This window comes from Mus caroli, unplaced genomic scaffold, assembly GCF_978045245.1.
Source record: "Mus caroli unplaced genomic scaffold, Mus_caroli_1 scaffold_7, whole genome shotgun sequence".
NCBI lineage: Eukaryota > Metazoa > Chordata > Mammalia > Rodentia > Muridae > Mus > Mus caroli.
In genome coordinates, this window is record NW_028227262.1 from 118,407,520 (window position 1) to 118,419,874 (window position 12,355).

The following is a 12,355-nucleotide window of genomic DNA, read 5'->3' on the forward strand; positions in this document are numbered from 1 at the left end:
CCCCAAAATGGATTCACTGAGAGACACTGACTCTGGATAGGATGAAATAAACTATTCTTATTATCCTCTAGGACATAAAGAAACACAAAAGTAACTTAGGTGGCCCAGCCAGAGGAAATATTTGTCACAGTTCTGAGGAGGCACTTACTAGAAAGGAGTGTGGTTCCATGAGCAATTAATCTGCCTGTTAGCTCTCGAGTAATACAAAGAACACAGGATTATCTATTTCCTAAGTAAGGTTCCTTGTGGTGAACCTCAAATGAGTCTTCTTTATCTGTTTACTTACTTATTTATTTTGTGGTGCTGGGAGGTAGAGCCAGGGCCTTCTACATAGTAGATAAGTTCTACTCCTCATCGTCATCCTTAGCCTGCACTGATTGATCTTCTGAGATCCACACATAAATTCTACAGTCTTTGTCTGTCTGTGTATTTCTGTCACTTTCCCAATTCAACGGAAATTTGCTGCTGTTTATTATGTGTGAGACACTGGACATACAAAAATGTCTAAAAAAAAAAAAATCCCAACTCTTAAAGACATTAGGACTCAGGAGGAAGACTGCTGAGCTGTGCTAATCTTTCTTGACAGGGCTGAGCCCAGTCCCCCTTTTGTCCCTTAGTTCCACTTCTCTGAGTTCTATTTATGTCTCCATTGCCAATTTTCTTTTCTACCCAACCTCTATATTGAACATATTTTAACTTTATTTTTTCATCTTATTTTTGCCCACCGTAAATGATCTCCTAAGTTCACAAATGAAACTTCTGTAGCTTTTCTGAGCTTCAGACTCCTATCTCCAGGTCTACGATAGACATCGTCACTGGGGCAGAGCACATTGTCTCCTTAATCCTATGGCTGTTGCAAGATTCCCCATCTTAGTCACTGAGACTCTGGTCACACATCTGATCACACATCTATTATCTTCTAAGATAACAGAAACATCTTCAAGTCCATTGTATCAGTGACAGTGTCTCCATGTGTGTCACTCACCATGTCCTGCCTGTCATTAAAGTATTTGAAACAGCTCTGTGGGCCTTGGTTATTTCTTGGCTCCTTCATGCCACCCTCCTCACCTGGCAGCCATCCTTTCTTACACATGTCTTTGAAATATCCTTTAGACTAGCCTCTTCACATGTGTTCTTGTCCTGTTCACCCTACAATACATTCTAGACCAAAAAAAAAAATCTCCTATTCAAAAAATGGCAGCAAAATACATGTGTTGTTCTTTATCTAATTTTTTGTTTTCTTACTTAGTAATGTATTGAGAAGCTCAGTTCCCATGGGTATGTCTGGGAGTGTGCTATGTACTGAAAGGCCACTTGGAAGGGACAGTGTGACATGTATCCTGCCCCTGGAACAGAGCCAGCAGGGTGTGGTCCTCCGTGAGTGTTAACAGTTGCTGGGTGTGAAGCTTGTGTGTGTGTGTGTGTGTGTGTGTGTGCATGTGTGTGTGTGCATCTTCATATTCTTCCTTTAGGAACTATTTTCCCTGCCAAGGTTATTAGGGAATGTCCTCTCTGCCAAGGTTACTGACTCTATGATTATTAGAGACAGCATGGGTCCAGGAGGTGACTGTGTGTCTAATGTCTCAGCACAATGGCAGAACACTATGACCTTCAGGAGAGCCCCTTAAGGCTGTAGAAACAAACTCTGGAAACATGAGTTCAAAAATATATAATTTCTCAACTATGCAAAATACAAGGATGCAATATGAATTGCATAAGGAACTTTTCGGAACCAAAAGAACAGAGGCAGCTGCACTATAAGCCAGCTTGTCAGAAAGATTCAAAGGCAAGCAGGTACAGAGGCAGGAAGATTCCTGAGTTCAAGGTCAGCCTGGGACAGGGCAAGTTTAGGTCTAGGCCTAGGTATGGTGGGAATGGTAATTTCAGTGTGAGATTCCATCCAGCTAAACATATTGTCTGTGCTTACAAAGGCAGGCAGGTCTCTAAATTCATTTGCAATGTTAAAAAAAAATATGCTCGCTGTCATTTTCTAAGAATCAGGGAGCTGGGGTCATGGAATGCTGATTAGAGGGATAAATACAAGGGACCAGGCCTAAATGACTGAATTGATATGTAAATGAAACACTGGGCCTTATTCTATGAGAGCTGAGCTATCTGGATGAGCTATGTGGAGATATCTGGAGAAAGCTGTCTCAAGCAGAACTCAGACCATCAGCTTATACCCACAATTGACTCCTAGTCGTTTGTTTCGCCGTTCTAAACACCCCTTCTCTCAGGACCCCTCTCCAGGCTGAGGCTAATCCTTGTCAGGAGTGTTGCACCAACTTTAACAGCCGCCCACCTTTCCCTCCTACCAGCACTCTGATCTGTATGTAACCACTTCTCTATTGATGGCTTTTTCGGTGTTTAAGGACTATAAATAATGCCTTGATAAAGGTCTTGGAAGAGTCATCTTTCGATATGTTTGTGAATCTATTTTGGGTAAAGATATAGAAGTAGACTTGTGAGGTCAAAGGTTTTGTATGTTCAAAAAGTGATAAACACTGCCAGGATGTCCTCCACAGAGGTCTTTGCCCTTCTACTTACTGAGAACATGGCTGCTTCACCATCTGCCCAGACCACCAGATACCAGAAAATTTATCTCACTGCATTTTCAATGGGCATGCTTCCTGTGTTGAGAAAGCAACACATAATTTGATTTTTTTGTATTTGTTTGGTTTCAATCTGTCTGTCATATACTTTACCCACCTTTAGAGCTTTGGGTTAGTTACTGATCTCGTCTGATGTAACTAACTTCTAGGTTCAGTCATAAACAGTTCTGTGGCTGTAGATCTTTTTTTTTTTTTAAGTCACAATTTTGTCATTTTTTATTACACTTAGTTTTTTGTGTGTTTGTCGGGGAGGGGACCAAACTTATGCTGTGGCACTTTTCAGAGTCTGCTGTATGGGTACCATGAATCAAACTCAGGTCACAAGGCTTGGAAGGAAGTGACTTTAATCACTGACTTAATCTCAATGGCTTCTCACTTTCTTGTCCTAATAATAAGTAAGTATCAAGAGTTATATGACAGGGGACTCACATTTGGAGGTTATAGATTGGCCCTTAGAACTCCCGACTTCCTAAAAGAGCATGGCAAGCTCTCTTTATCATCTACCTATGCCATCTGGCTCCATTCCCCTAACAGCCCACTGAAGCACAGAGTATTTTCTAGCTATACTGTGAGGTTCAGAGAATGTCAATGCCCAGGGTAGCAGCGCTGTAAACTCTTCTACTTCTGAAACCCTAAAAGCCTAGCACATCGCCATCAATGGCTATTCCTCAACACATTGGCACCTGACTTGTTTTTCTTTTTCTTTTTGAGACAAGGGTCTCACTATACAGCCCAGATTGGCCCTGAACTCATGATCTTCGTGAATCATCTTCCTGAATGGTAGGATCACAGGTGTGTGCCCTAATACCTGCCTCTGGAAGGTGGTTCCTGGTCTCTCTAATTTTTATTCATCTGCTACTCCCTTTCGTCTCTATAAACACCCAGTGGACAGTGTTAAGATCTAACTATGTGGCAAGAATTTCTACTGAGTTTTCAGTTTAGAAGTTCTCAACTATAGGAAATAAAGTAAATGGTAGTGTGGCTTTCATAATAGTATTGTGAAAAACTGTGCTTGGAGATTAGAAGAGGGATAGGAGAGGACACTTCAGATGGAGGAAGGAGGAGAAGATGATGTTCAAAGAAAACCAGAAGGACCAGAAGAGTACCCCAGGAAAAGAAAACATTCAGAACTTGGTGGGACTGGAACATGATGAGAAAGTGAAGGGACACTGAGCTGTGAGAACTGGTCTAGGATGCCACACAGGACATGGGATGCCAGAAAAGGATCCTGGACTGTATTCCAAGTACAAGTAGATGATATGGAAGGATTTTAAGAAGAGAACCATGTGTTATGCTATGGTTTATGTCTCAAGATGCCTGGCTTGAATCACTGGCCTAGGTGTGCTGGAAAGAACAATCATGGGAAGAAGAAAACCCCATTAGAACAGTGGTTCTCAACCTGTGGGCTGTGACCTCTTTGGATGCTGGATGGCCCTTTCAAGGGTGTGGCCTAAGACCTTCAGAAATACCAGATATTTACATTACGATTCGTTAACAGTAGCAAAAGTAAAGTTATGAAGTAGCAATGAAAGTAATCTTATGGTGGGGGGGGGTCATCACACCATGAAGAACTGTATTAAAGAGTCACAACATTAGGAAGGTTGAGAAGCACTGCTTCAGAGCCAGGGACGATGGCACATACACATAATCTCAACACTCAGGAGGCTGAGACAGGAGGATCACAACTTTGAGGCCAACTCAAGAACACATAAATGAGACATGTGTCATTATTATTATTATTATTATTTAAAGAAAGCCACAGTATGAGCATAGAGAGAGGATGCTGGTTTGGATTAAGTTAGTAGCAAAGGAGACAGAAAGAGTATGTTTGAGAGGTAGAGCTGCCTTGAAGTCCTCAAGAGATGGATGCTCAAGTTACAAAAAGAGAAGAACCAAGACAATCTACATATTATTTTTCCACTCAAGTAATTGGTGGTATGATGATAGTTAATTTGAAGAAGCCTAGAAGGATCCAGAGTGCTCTCTTCTTTCTCCTTCCATCCTTCCTTCCTTCCTTCCTTCCTTTCTTTCTTTCTTTCTTTCTTTCTTTCTTTCTTTCTTTCTTTCTTTCTTTCCTTCTCTTTCTTTCTTTCTTCCTCTCTCTCTCTCTCTCTCTCTCTCTCTCTCTCTCCTCCCTTCTTCCTTCGTCCTTCCTTTCTTTCTCTTTTTTTCTTTTTCTTTTTTTTTTAGTCTATATCCTTAGCCTTACAGCCCATGAATTCAAACACTCTCTTCTTAATACCTTCATCTCCCTCTGGAGGTACCCTTTAGTGCTTCCTATCTGAGAGAACTTCCTCTAGCTACTTCCTCTGTTCTCATGTCTCCTCCATCCTTCACTAGTGACTCTTCCCCATTTACCAACATGCTTTTTGCCAAATACACAGATGACCTCTGTTGCTAAATCCAAGGGCTTTTCAGTCCTCGTTTATCTCCAACTCTCTGGTCCTCCCAAAGCATCTACACAGTCATCTAACACCCGCAGCTCCTGTTGCTTCTATTCTGTCCCTGCACCCGCCCTTCTTTGCCTTTTTCAGTGGTGTTGCTATGACTCTTCTTGTCCTCTACACCCTCTCTTTTGGGGGATTCCATGCACAACTATGGACTCTCACTTACTCTGATGATGCTAACACAGATGTCTCCTGAATTTCAGCTTCCTCTGGTAAGCAGCACCTAGCTTCGCTCTGATATCCCACAGGCACTTCACCTCAGTAGGTTTAAAATTAAACTAAGGTCCTGCTCTCTATGGCCTGCTTTTCTTCCTAAGGTTTCTCGCTTGGTGACTGATACTCCTACTATCCTGCCATCCTGTCATCCTGTTTACCTAAATCAGAATTCTCCCACCATCTCTCAATCATGCAGAGACAACCAATGATCAGAATCCCTTGCCTTAGTTACTGAATCCTTTCTCTCTCTCTATTTCCTTTCTTGCTGTCTTGGTTTAAGAGGTTCTCCCTCCCCCTTTTTTTTTCTTATGATTCTGAGACAAACTTTTGACTAATCCCCTGGCTTACAGTGTCACTAACAAAGTACGCCACTTTCTAAAGTGGCCATGTGATTATGTCAGAGTGTTCCTTAAAATGAATTAACTTGAATTAACCCAAGTTTGGTTCCCAGTACCCACATGGTGGCTCACAACTGCCTGTAACTTCAGCTCCATGGATACCTGACACCATCTCCTGATCTCCTCTGGCTCCTACATTCACGTGGTGTACACCCATACACTCGGGTACACATAAATATGCAATAAATAAATAAATATTTAAAAATTAACCAACAGCTTTCCACTGGCTTTAGAGTAAGCCCAAACATCTTAGAAAGACAAAGCCTTTCACTACACAGAAGCCTGCTCATCTTTCCAGACTTCTGCTATGCCTTCATGCCATGTAAATATTTGTGGAACATCTTTTACTTGCTGGACACCATGCTCTAGGCTCAGCTCCGTGAATGTGCTTTTTTAATCTTAAATTCTTGACATACAGTGCTTTGGGTGGGGTGGGCCTGGAATATCCCTCCCTTTATTGTATTTTTCTGGTTGGTTTACTCCCTTCTGTAGCTAAGCACCTCCTTTGAGTTCCCCTGTAGATGTCAGCTCACTATTGTATGACTGACTGTGTTTTCATGTGCCTCCTCACGGTAGAAGATCCTGCAGGCCACCTTGGCCGTGTTTTATTGATCCCTGTATTTCTAGGGCCACAGCAAGCACTCAATAATGAATTGAGTGACAGAGTTGGGTTTCAAAGTCAGGACTTTTCCTTCCAGCACAAATCTCATATTTCTCCCCACTATTCTTTTTAATGTGTTGAATTTGAGGGGTTCTACATTACAACTGGGTGCGTTTCTATCTGTTGCTAATTAAAGTGTTTGGCTTCATCAGGATCCAACGGATAACTGTTTTTGAATACCCTTCCTCCATCATCCCTCCACTTTGCTGGTGGAGGCATTAGGGGTGAATTGCATCTGGAGTAACTGCAAGGTCTTTGACTGGAATCACAAACTTTGGCACCTTGCAGCCTGTTGCTTCTATACCACTACAAGGTGAAGAGAGAAGAAATGCATAGGAAACAAGGTAGATCTTACTTATGTGGCAACTGACATTAAAACTCAATGTATTAGCAATAAATCACCTTTTACATGAACACGCCATACCCCGAATTCCCAATCTTTATAGCTAGGCATTAAAGGCTAGGGGCTGGAGAGAAAGCTCAGTGGCTAAGAACACTGGCTGTTCTTCCAAAGGACCCGGATTTAATTCCCAGAGCCCACATGGCAATTCACGCCTGTCTGTAACTCTAGTTCCACGGGACCTGACACCCTTATGCAGATATACATGTCTTTTCACACAGATAGGCATGTAGGCAAAACACCAATGTACATTAAAAAAAAATCTAACAGGTAAAAATTAAAATTGAAATCAACATTGAGATCTTTAGAAGCTTCCATCGGGATTCGGACATGCAAAGACCCAAGATGGCTGCCCTAAGCTCACCTCTGTGCACAGAAATGGAAACCAATCTTTCTTCAATGCCTATGTGCTTTGTTTTCATCAAACAAATTATCTCCATCAGAACCTACTTATTTACATAGTCTTATCTTCCTGCTATTGCCTTGGTGATATTCTTGTTATAAAGAGGAAGGAACTCGAAGCAAAAATATAAAAAGCAAGGCTGCCTTATCAGGGACATAGGGGAATCAGTAAAGGAGACATTTAGTTCACAAGGTGGTGGGATTTCCTATTTGTAAAGTAGCCTCTCAAGTCACACTTTGTACTCTCCGGGCCACAGTGCCAACCCACGCTTATTTGTCCTTCCTGGGCCTGGAATGAATTCAATTCTACGCCTTATTTAGTCAAATGATTCCTCCAGCTTCCATGTGTACTTCTGTATGCTTCATTTTGGAAATATCATACTTAAATATTTTCTCTTCTTGAGTTTGTTTTAGTTCCAAAGCTCAGGAATGAAGTTTCTTTTGGGGGAGGGACAGGAGGGGGGGAATGGGTTTTTCTTGCTTTACATGTTAAGAATGGCTTTCTCAAATGGCTAATAAAGTAGCCCAGTAGTGCCTTAACCCTCCTACAGTGACGTTTTCCACGAGAATTAGCATTTAATTGGGATAATTTGTTGTCAACGGAAAGCAAAGATTCCTTTCCAAGAGGATCAGCGTGATAATGTCTTACCAGCTAGAGCACAGAGACCAAATATAAACCAGTTCTGAGAAACAGGAAGTGAACCTGACTGGTCTAGTCTGAGTGTCCCTGGCAGTGACGCAAATACAGAAATCAAATTAGGAAAACAAGGTATGTGGGTGTGAGGCAATCGATAACAATCCAGGATGCTACAACATAAGCAAAGAAGCCTTCAACCAAATGCCGTTCATTTTAATAACACCCCGAGCAGTTTGATTTCCCTGGAACGCACTGGTGATTAGAGAGCAGGGACGAGCATGAGTTCCCTAGCAACCGCATGTGCTTTTGAGACAGTCATTAGCCTTTCCGCTAATCCCCTCAACCCCTACTTCTAAGTGTACGACTGACATTAAAACGTTCCAGAAAGTGCTTCTTGAGATTTCCAGGAGGGACATGGAAAGGAACATAAAATTAATAATAATAATAATAATGATGATGATGATGATGATAATAATAATTGCTGTCCTGAGAACTGTGGGCAGGTGAAAGAGCAGTGTTCCTATGTGCCCAGTCTGTCTCTACAGTTCATTGCTCTCAAGTCTAGGTTTCCAATTCCCCTGGGGGTCAGGGGGGAGAAGGGGCAATGGAGGTGAAATTGTCAGGAGTTTAAGGTGGTCTCCTCTTGCTACCTGGAGCAGTATTGTTGTGTCTCTCACAAGCATCCCTCTGAAGGCAGGGTGAACCCTGGAGTGTACAGGTGGCCATTTGTGTAGTGGCAGACTGACTGACAGCTTGGATAGGGCAACATATACCACATTTTCTTTCTCCTTTAAGCCCCATGAATTACCTTGGTGGAAGGAGCTGGTGAAGAAGGGAGGAGGGTGGGCTTTTTCCTATTGATTGTTTAATTGCACCAGAGGCTGCTTGTCCAGGGCCACCGGCCAAGAGCGTTATTTTTGTGGCTAAAGTGGGGTTGGGCCAGTTTCCCAGCCTTTCCCCTAGATTTGAAGAAGACAACCCAGAAAGTCCAGAAAGGCTAGAGGAACCTGGGGTGTGTTGGCCTTTTCTTTTCAAGGGTGTCCTACAGCGCCAGGGCTGCCCGGATTAAGTTCCTGCAACCGTGAATCATTGCCTTTAGCTGGGTCCTGAGTTCGGGATCTACAACCCCACCCACCGTGTGGCTAAGGACAACTGTCATTAGGCAAATAGTTGTTCTTGCTGCTACTGGCAGACCATCTCTTCTATAGCCTGGGCTTCTATTAGTCGGACACTTGACTCCTTGGGGCTCGGGTAGCTCCTAGCGGTCCCGCCGTCCCACCTAACCCCCCTGCGCGCTCCCTTCCCAAGGCGACCACCTGCGCCGCCCCACTTACCCTCTGCCCCGCGGGGAGGGCACCTCAGGGTAGCAGAACCCTCCCTGCTCCCAGGCGGCTCAGGGGGAGCTCGGTGTTTGCCTCCAGCCCTTCGCTACCGAGGATCAGGTTCCTCCCCTCCTCCCCCTCCAGCTCCGGCCGCCGCCGCCGCCGCCGCCGCCTCCTTCTTGCATGACACAGCAGAACCGCAGCTGCAGCAGCAAGTCCAAACCATCCGCCCAGGAAGCGCCGCAACCAGGGCTTGGGAGGAGCGGATGGGGCAAGGCAGGGGTCTAACCCAGGGGTAGTCTTGGACCCACTTTCCACCATAAACTCCCTCTTTGCCCAGGGCAAGCCGACAAAATGTGGTTCAAGCTGACCAGGCCGAGCCGTGGAGGAATGCTGGGGCTCGCCTGCAGAAGGGATGGGACCAGAGAGGAGGGGTAAAGGAGACCCCAGTAAAGGGCAGGCCATTTCAGGTGAAGAAAGGTAAGAGGAAACTGTGAAGTCAAGGGCCAGGCTGTGGAGGAGATTAAAGGAGGTCAAAGAGAGGTAAGGGGGTAAGGTTGCTGAGAAGAGAACCAACTGCTCCTTCCTGCTGCAGCTGGTGGTGGTGGGGTTAAGTATTTGGGAAGGCCTGAGCTGGGTACATAAGCAAAGAGCCTGAGCTGGGCGGTCCAGGCAAAAGAGGGTTAAAAGGATGAAAGAATTAGACTTGAGGTTAGAAGGCCATAAGGATGGGTGTTAGATAGAATTAGAGGGGGACCTAATGCGCTCATAAGTGATGGAGAGAGACGGATAATCAAGGCCAGGCCGGAATGTTGATCCTCACCCATCCCACTCCTCAGTTACTGAGTTAGTGTTTTCTTATCCTTTTTCCACAATTCTGCCAACCTCGTTTTCCTTATAAAGACGGGAAAGTGTGAACCAACAGAGATATAGCAATTTAATCATAGATTTTACTTATAGGATATTTTTCCATGGCACATAAAAATGTAGAGACAGAGAATTGCGATTCGAAGTAGACCCCGCCTCCCCCCCCCCCGCACACACATACATTGCAAGTCATTAAGACTAAGGATTTCAAACTTAGTTTCCATACATCACTAGACACGAATAAGCCTTTAAACGCTAATACTTAAGTTAAATGCTAGCAGTGGGGACAGAATTGGTGGTTTAGAATATCAGGAAAATGCACGTTTGCGCTCTGTCCACACACATGCATATATATGTATATATAATTTCTAGTGTGTAGCATGCACAGTATGATTAAGGGATAAGCATGTTTCCCTGATCATCTTATTTCCAACCAAGCACGCATTTTATGGCAGTCATCTTGTCACCATTTGGAAGAATGTGGTCAGAAAAGTAGTGCCCAAACTGCCACTTTGGTTTTGTCTGTACCTTACAGGTCATGGCTTCATACCTCACTTCCTGACACAAACAAGTTTTTACTGTTGTCAGCAACAAAGCCCTAATATAGCCGCGGAAGAGAAAAACTGCCTTGCATTTTGCCTCTTGAGAGCATCAACAGTTACCGGAGGAATGTAATTCCAGAAAGCTCCGAAACTGGTAGTGATGGTAATTATGGACCAAATGCCCGATTCTGGTTGTTATTTTCTGGGCATTTCTGTTCTACCAACGATCGGCGAGTGAGCTCACTCAGAGGGCAAATCTGGCTTTTCTTTTTGACTTTGTAAAATTTAATCAGGCCTGATAGGGAACTCACAGCTCTTGGGGGAAAATAAAGTAGGAACCACGAAATGTCATTTTAACAGAGCGTGGGCTTGGTGACTGCAGGAAAGGATTTAAGGACGCTCCTGTTCCGCTTGCTGTGTAATGAGCACTGGCTCCACGCACGCACCGACGCCATAGCTCCCGGATGCAGTGGCTCCCTTATCTGGGCTTTCGCAGCGCCACAAGCCCCTTCGGGATGCTTCGAGGGGCTCCCGGTGGGTGGTGGTACAAACGCTGCCGCCGCCGGTCCTGCTGCTGTTGTTGCTGCTGCAGTCACGTGGGAGCCCCTTTAAGTTTCCATAGAGAGGCCTCTCCGGTGTCACATGATGGACATGATATAATGAAACAACATTGTGGAGAGGAAAGCATTAGGGGAGCCCACGGCTACAAAACAAGTGAGAAGAGGTGGGAGAAAGAGAAACTACGCCACCTCCTCTGCAGCCGAGCGCACGCAGCAGCCTGGCGTGACAAGTGGGCGACGCCGGGGACAGGGAGTGGGGGTCCTCCGCCCGCTCCGGGGACCCTGTCGCCCACCGTGGTGCGCTGAGCAACTTTTAGCCGGCAGCCCCGCACCTGTCTCAGAGTCCCCATCGCTCCCCACCAACCATCATGGGAAAATTCTAGAAGAATACGCTCTCGGAATCTACGTGCGCATCATTTTCCTCCTCACTCCAGAGGAAGGAACCAGAAAAGAGAGCAAAGCGGTGTAGTGTTCAGCCTCAAGGTAAGTTCTTTAGGGTGGGGAAAACGGGTCCAGCAGGACTTGGGGACAGGATTTGATGCTCGACTCCCACCTTGGGGGTGGAAAAAGCGTCCCCGCACTCTCGGTGAGGCAGATGGGTTGGCGCGTCATCAGTGCTATTTTCCCGGTGGACTCTTTTGACGTCCACCCTCGCACTCCCCGGGGCCCCCTTACGGCCCCCCACAAGGGGCCTGAGGCTGCGGGCCAGGATGCTCGGCGGGCGAGCGAAGGAAGGTAGGGTTGCTGCGTGAAACGGGCATGTCGGAGCTATTTCGCCATGTTTGTGTTGCTAAGAGCACTTTTTTCCCCTTTGCGGTGGCTTGATGCCACATGGCTCCTCCGGAGCTGCTGCCGGGTTGAGAGCGAGTGGTTTTTTTTTTTTTTTTCAATGTCCGCATTCCAGCTAATGTTGCGCAGATAAAATTCAAACTTGAGGTAAACAGACGAAGAGGAGGAGGAGGAGGGGAGGGACCGGCGGGGGGGTTGGGGGGGAGGGAGGACTGTTTCCATTTCGAGATCCCACCTCTTCACTCAGAGGAGACCAACATCCCGAACCTAGAGGCAACTCATGCATGGCTCCCACGCCCCCCCACCTCTGCCGTCAACAAGAAGTAAGGGCTGGGGGCGAGCGGTTGGGAGGGACGCGACGTTTTGGTTCTAGGGGGAAGGTGGGGGGAGAGGCAGCCCCTGGGAAGCCGGAGCTTTGACTTCGACTATTATTTTGGCGGAGGGAAGCAGGATGCGTCCTCTTGCTCTGGAGATGGGGGGAGGTGCATGTCCCCCCTCTCTG

The 12,355-nt window shown here is 45.6% G+C and overlaps 1 protein-coding gene and 1 long non-coding RNA gene across 26 annotated transcripts in view; one reads left to right on the forward strand and one right to left on the reverse strand.

Annotated features, from left to right (window-relative positions):
* The window catches only part of LOC110296538 (uncharacterized), a 159,193-nt gene extending 149,927 nt beyond the window's left edge, over positions 1-9,266 (reverse strand). For 12 of the 13 annotated variants that reach the window (XR_015047669.1, XR_015047670.1, XR_015047665.1 and 9 more), the window contains exon 1: positions 9,108-9,266. The gene's annotated coding sequence lies outside the window, so the exon portion shown is untranslated. The remainder of the gene's footprint in view (positions 1-9,107) is intronic. The other variant, XR_015047666.1, reaches the window with a different exon arrangement.
* Positions 9,267-9,286: 20 nt separating this feature from the next.
* Positions 9,287-12,355, forward strand: part of LOC110296206 (uncharacterized) — a 142,413-nt gene continuing 139,344 nt past the window's right edge. For 2 of the 13 annotated variants that reach the window (XR_015047683.1, XR_015047686.1), the window contains exon 1: positions 9,301-11,547. This is a non-coding gene — a long non-coding RNA (uncharacterized LOC110296206). Of the gene's footprint in view, positions 11,548-12,080; positions 12,177-12,355 lie in introns of those variants that run through there. The other 11 variants (XR_015047675.1, XR_015047676.1, XR_015047681.1 and 8 more) reach the window with 11 other exon arrangements.